We start from the raw sequence: 7,407 nt of genomic DNA on the forward strand, positions 1-7,407 counted from the left end.
GCAAGCCTCACATCCCTGGGCCCAGCACCGGGGGCAGGGATGCAAGCCTCACATCCCTGGGCCCAGTGCTGGGGGCAGGGATGCAAGCCTCACGTCCCTGGGCCCAGTGCTGGGGGCAGAGACGTGAGCCTCACGCAAGTACCTGACACTGCAAGTCCCCGCCCAACCACACCTGCTGCACACACAGCCTCCTGCTGATCAGTCGTTATGCGTGAGGGTGTCACAACCATTTGCATATTAGCCTTTTATTATTAAGATAAAGATGAAAAAATAAAGAGGAAAATATCACACAGCCCAGCAGACATGGCTCAGTGGTTGAGCGTCGAACTATGAACCAGGAGGTCATAGTTCAATTCCCGGTCAGGGCACATGCCCGGGTTGCGGGCTCAATCACCAGTGTGGGGCGTGCAGAAGGCAGCCAATCAATGATTCTCTCTCATCATTGATGTTTCTCTTTCTCCCTCTCTCTTCCTCTCTGAAATTATACACACATACACACACACACACACACACACACACACACACATATATTTTAAATATTTTTCCACCTCAAAAGAAAAATAAAAGATTCATTTTAACCATATTTCAAGAACCAATCCTGGCCCTAGCTGATTTGGCTCAGTGTATAGAGCGTCAGCCTGCCGGTTGAAGGGTCCCGGGTTCAATTCCAGTCAAAAGCACATGGCCGGGTTGCAGGCTCGTGCAGAAGGCAGCCAATCAGTAATTCTCATTGACGTAATCATGTCTCTCTCTCTTCCTCTCTGAAATCAATGAAAATATATTTTTTTAAAAAAGAACCAATCTTGCGTTTGCCCCTTCTGTGCTATCTAGCATATCCAGAAATTACAATATAACTTTCAATACAGCGTACCTAAGAAATACAGAATAAAGTTAAACTGAAAACATTAATTACAGACATCAGTTTAAAGTCTTTTCAAAGTAAATAATTTAAGAAAACACTACAACAGTAATAAGATTAGGTCTACAACTTACTATTAACAGTTTATCATTTTACATATAAGGCAACCTATAGTAAGAGCAGTATCTGCCACCCTAACCGGTTTGGCTCAGTGGATAGAGCGTTGGCCTGTGGACTGAAGGGTCCCAGGTTCAATTCCGGTCAAGGGCATGTACCTTGGTTGCAGGCACATCCCCTGTAGAGGGTGTGCAGGAGGCAGCTGATCAGTTTCTCTCTCATCGATGTTTCTAACTCTCTATCCCTCTCCCTTCCTCTGTAAAAAAAAACAATAATAAATATATTTTTTAAAAAGATGGAATAGTTTGGTCTCGCTCAATGTATCCATCTATTCATTTAAATGTCCATTAAATTTAAAAAAAAGAAAGAGCAGTATCTGCCAAGATAAATTATCATTTTCATGTGAAAAAGTTCTACCTTCAAACTCAATAGAAATAAACAAGAAAAGTTGCTTTTGTCCAAAATGCTTTTGACAAAATAGGATACAATTTACATAGAGAAGCTTAAAAGAGCTACCTCAAAATTGCTAAAAATTACCCCCCCCCTAAAAAAAGCAAAACAAAACAAAACAGAAAACTCATCACTAATATACAAAGAGAGAAGAGCCAAGAGGGAGCTAGGTCTCAAAGATGGTAAGCTGTGGGAAAAGAGATTTAAGTTTGTAGACAAGTGCTGTGTCTAACTATAAATCAGTGAACCAAACTTAAGAAAAATAAATTTACCCCTGCTCCATACATTCAGCTTTTCATTAGTATACTCTAAACAATGCACCGAAGCAAAGGAAAAGGCACCTCTTTCATTCTAACTGAACAAGGATGGTACTTCAAAAGTTGCCAATAAGCTAAATTGGTGGTTCCTTCCTAGACTGAGAAACTGGCAAGGCATTAATTTGTCAGAGATCCTTAACAGTACACTAAGCAAACAGAAAGGTTGAACACATGTCTCACCAGCACATAAACTGATCGGTCAAGTGTTCATAGATGCTATTTGATCAGGAAAACACACGTCATTTAAATTATTATTAGACTCATATTGACTTTGCTCAAGTAATTTATCAAAGTATAAGTAAGAATTCATTAGAAAGTTTTTAAATTAAAGAGAGCTCTAACACTCAAAAGTTTAGGAACGCCTTTGCTACAAAGAAAAAAGAAAGTATAAAGGATTTCTTGCAAATCCTATGCCTGAGGATTTGTTCACTTCAACATACTATTTTTTAAGCATATTTTTATTGATTTCAGAGAGGAAGGAAGAGGGAGAGAGAGAGTTGGAACCATCAATGATGAGAGAGAATCATTGATCGGCTGCCTCTTGCACACCCCCAACTGGGGATCGAGCCCCAACCTGGGCATGTGCCCCCAACCGAAATCGAACCTGGGGACACTCTATCCATTGAGCCAAAACCAGCTGGGGCTCAACATACTACGTGAGGGAACAATACCCCATGGTGATTCCATGAAACTACAATGAACAATGGAATCAAGCATATTTTGTAGGACTATATTTGCCAAATCGTGGTACTAGATACAGCACATATTTTTCAGACTACAACTCACCTAATGTAAAACATTTCACCTAGAGACAGCTTACTATTCCTCTCTTATTCAAAGTATTCAGGCAAAAATTGGTTGCTCCTAGAGATAATCTATTGGTAATAGATTGCCTAATTTTTGACAAACTCAAAAAGGGTTTCATGGGCACAGTCAAATATTTTATAACCTATAACCATGATTTCAAGTTATTGAAATTAAGACAAAAGTAATAAAGCCAGAGGGAAATAAAATTCCCTGTGACAAGTCCCCTAATCTATTCTCACCAATCTCAATACTAAAACCTAATCTGAATTCCCCTGCACAAAATTCCTAATTTTTTTCCTACTGCCTAGAGGCCAAGACAATATATTTTTTAATCAGGAAAAAAACTATGAGCACAGCCCTCAAATATGTATGTTTATTTCTAGAGTAGTGAACATTGTACTAGCATATTATGCATATCATAAATATACACAAAAATATTTTAAAAATAAACAGAAACATAAATTTCAATTCTACACTCCTCTCTCTCCCTCCCTCCCTCTCTCTCTCTCTCTCTCCCCCCCTCTCTCTCTCTCACACACACACACACACACTCTCTCTCTCTCTCTCAATATGTCATCTGCCTATCCAAAGTGCCACACACACACTCAATAGGTCATCTACCTATCCAAAGTGCCAGTACCAGTACCTCACTTTTGAGACCAGCAACCCAAAGCACTGGTTCTCCTACTTCATCTGGGAGTGGGGAGGGGTTTATTCAAAGTAAGTTTACAGTTGTAAATACAGAAAACAGAGTTTATTCTTGGATTATTATTTATTACCTGTTGTATTATCTTCTATACAAGCAACTATAAACCTACTTTTGTCCCACCCTGTATAGAATGCAAAGCCACAAGCCAATGCAGCATTCAGGTGACTGTAATACATACAGTTTTAAGAACCTCTGGCATACAGGATAAACTCTAAACTCCATTGCATGGTCTACAAGTATGTCATCTACCAGTAAAATCTCCTTTCCTGATACTCCTCCACCTGACTGGACTCTTCAGCAATAAATACTTAACTACTTGAAGTTCACACAGGTTTTGCACATACTATTTTCTGTGCTTGGAGCCCTAACTCAACACCATGACCAACCCCATCTTGTTCAACAAACTTACACTGATCTTCAAAAGTCTCAACTCCAGGTCTCGCCGATTTGGCTCAGTGGATAGAGCCTCAGCCTGAGGACTGAAAGGTCCCAGGTTCAATTCTGGTCAAGGGCCTGGTTTGTGGGTTCGATTCCCAGTGTGGGGCGTGCAGGAGGCAGCCAATTGATGATTCTCTCACATCACTGATGTTCCTATCTCTCTCTCCCTCTCCCTTCCTCTCTGAAGTCAATAAAAATATATTTTTGAAAAAATAAATTAATTTTTTTTTTAAAAGTCTCAACTCCAGCTTCCTGTCAAACCTTCCCTTACTTCCTGGGACAGACAGTTCTTTGCTCCTAATGTACCTTTCACCTTTTTAGCAATTACCTCACACAATAGAAGACAGGAACCATGTCATTTCACATTTGTATCACCAAAGACCTCACACAATGCCTGACACATAATTTTTTTTAATATATGCTGAATTAAGACATAAATGAGAAGCAAATAATGTTGGCTATTCAAAGTTAAAAGCTGTCATACCGACTTCCGGCAATAACCAAAGATAATCAAATCAAGAAGGGAAAGCAACCATCATTTATAGAATATCTGTAAGCATTTTACAGGTTATTTCTCATACCAAGAATAATGCTGTGTGAAGAGCTTAATGAGGGAAAAAGGAGTACCTATGTAATACTTTCAACAATAAAGATTAAAAGGATCAACCGAAGGACTTGTATGCATGCATATGAGCATAACCAATGGACACAAGACACTGGGGGACATGGGAGGCTAGGGGAGGGTCAAGGGGAGAAAAAAAAGGAGACATATATAATACTCTTTGTAATACTTTAAGCAATAAAACAACTAAAAACACAAAAAATAGCAAAAAAAATAAAATAAAAAATAAAGATTAAAAGGAAAAGTAAAAAGGTAAAAAATAAAAAAGAATGCTGCAAAGCAGGAACTATTCCCCTTTTACATGTATTGTGAGTCTCAACTCACTTGGCTAAACTTCAAAATTTGAAATGGTTATGCTAGAATGTGCCACTGGATCTAACTGCAAATCTTTCTAATGAAAGTCTTAAAAAAAACCAGAACATTAAAATAAGCACCATTAAAGGGCAAACTATTTACTCACATTTACTTAGAAACCAGCCACAATTCTGATTCAAAAAGCCAAGAAGACCATGTGGTACCTGGAGTTAGTCTCCAAAATTAGATAAATTTCCCCCAAAGGATGACCTCTGAAATATCTGTCAGATCTAGAGTTCTACATGGTTCACATATCAATACATTAAAAATAAAATAAAAACAGGAAAAAGTTTAATCTTACTTATGCAAGTATAAAGAAAGGTGACACTCTAAATGCTTGTCTCCTGATTAAGAGGCAAACCTATAATGTTCTATGGCTAGATGGCCCCCCCAAAGATTCCCTTTCCCCACTTAATGTCACTGGTCTGCTAATTTAGCATGATTTTCTATTAAGTCAAAGTGAGTATCTGCTAAATTAGCTCTTCCCACTAGGTATCAGCACAATGATGGATCCTTTTTTTTAAAAAAAGGTACACGATTTTATATGCATAATAGAGAACACATTGTCAGTTATGTGTGTGCATAATCGTAATTTTTACAAATGTACTCTTCAAGACTCCTCTATTCTAGTAACCTTTCACCTCTTCTCCATTGAAAGGATGCACACCAAGGGCCCACTTAGTGCAATGAGTTATGTCTTAAGAAGACCAGTTTATCATTTCTTATAGCTCATTAATACAAAACTACAACAAACTTCATTTTTTGTATAAGGGATATTAAGGATAATTGAACAACTTGTTCTAGCCAAATGAATCCCTTGAAATCAGAACATTTCTCTTTTTGCACAGACGTATAAAAACTGCTTTGGGGAAAAGTAAGGAAACTGGAACATGAACAAAAAAAAAATACTAATTATACTTATTTGTATATCTGTCTTCTCCACTAGACTGTGAACTTTGAGTGCAAAGAAAGTATAGCTATAGCAATTTATACTACTATTTCCCCAATACTAAAGTTAGTGTACAGCCGAAACCGGTTTGGCTCAGTGGATAGAGCATCAGCCTGTGGACTGAAAGGTCCCAGGTTCGATTCCGGTCAAGGGCATGTACCTGGGTTGCGGGCACATCCCCAGTGGGAGATGTGCAGGAGGCAGCTGATCGATGTTTCTCTCTCATCGGTGTTTCTAACTCTCTATCTCTCTCCCTTCCTCTCTGTAAAAAATCAATAAAATATATTTTAAAAATTAAATAAATAAAGTTAGTGTACAATGGAGAGGGAAGCCATGCAGACTAAGATTATTCATAAATGATAATAAAAGTAGTCATTTTATTGGAGAAAAACATTTCCGCCATTTTCTCTGTCCTAAAACAATGGCATTCTAATAAAAAAATATTTTACTTCACCCAATGAATAATTTTATGACACTGTGATATGCCTTCCTACATCTTTCCAAGGACTGAAACTGTCACAGATCCCTAATTGGTGACACAATTAAATTGGAGAATATACTGCCCCAGTTTTTTTTTTTTTTTGGGGGGGGGGGTATTCATTTTATTTGTTGATTTGAGAGAGGGAAAGAGAAAGAGACATCGATTTGTTGTTCCACTTATTTACACATTCACTGGTCGATTCTTTTATGTGCCCAGACCAGGATTCAACCTGCAAGGGGATCCAGGTGCAACCTTGGGAGTATCAGGACCTCGCTCTGACAAACTCAGCTGCCCAGCCAGGGCTCTGTCCCAGTTTTAAAAGCAGCACAGATTCAGGAAGTAAAAAGGGGCTCCAATGGATGTACAAATGATGACCAGTTCATTCAATTCCATTCAACAAGTACTTACTAAATGCATAGACCTGTGAGAAACCGGGCCAACAAGTACAGCACAACAAAAAAGGAAAGTTGACGACAAAAGTAGCCTCACATTAACCCAAAAAGTCAGTTAATTCAAAACTATCCTTTAATGTCTGCCTTTTTAAAACTAAGTGCATCCCAGTTATTTGTTCACAGTCAGCAATACTGTGGCTCCGGTTGCCATTTTTACATGATCACAAACTTGAAAGATAAATGCCCAATACTTTAGAGACTTTTTTCATTAATTCGACGGCATAATGGGGAACCGAATGCAATTTTGCAACTGTCTTTCTAAAAGTCAACTTCATTTTTCATTGATTACAAACAAAAAAGCTCACAAATTCCCACTGGGCAAGTGTGCGAACCGATTCAATTTCCTATAACCTTATCTCGGAAACCAGGCCCCCCCGGAAACGTATCGCAGTGCCCTCTGGCCTGACCTGTGCGCAGTGCCTTCTAGACCAGTCCCCAGGGCACCAACAGCCTAATTCCGGCGACCTTCTCCGAGCGATTTAAGGAAGTCGGCACTCGCTCCTCTCACGTGATCTTTAAAAGGGGCGCAGTGGAGCCTGTAGCGAACCACACTCCCTTTTCGGCATCAACTTCGCTGCCCAGCATAAAGGAAGTGGGCAGGGAGGCGGCGCGGGGCCGGTGTGCAGGGGAAGCCGGCAAACAAACGTGGGCTGCGGGGCCCTCTTCTATTTGGGAGGAGCGGGGCGGTAAGGCACGCCGCTTACGCACTGCAGCGGCTGAAAACCGAAGGCTGCCCCTCACACCCCCGCAGCCAGGGCACGGCTTCCTTCGCTTTCCCTCGGGGAGAAAGGGGGCCCTCTCTACCAAATGCCCCACCTGCAGGGTCCTGCCCAGGCGCCCCAGCTCCCCGAC

The sequence above is a fragment of the Myotis brandtii genome, unplaced genomic scaffold (genome assembly GCF_000412655.1).
Source record: "Myotis brandtii unplaced genomic scaffold, ASM41265v1 scaffold668, whole genome shotgun sequence".
Lineage (NCBI taxonomy): Eukaryota > Metazoa > Chordata > Mammalia > Chiroptera > Vespertilionidae > Myotis > Myotis brandtii.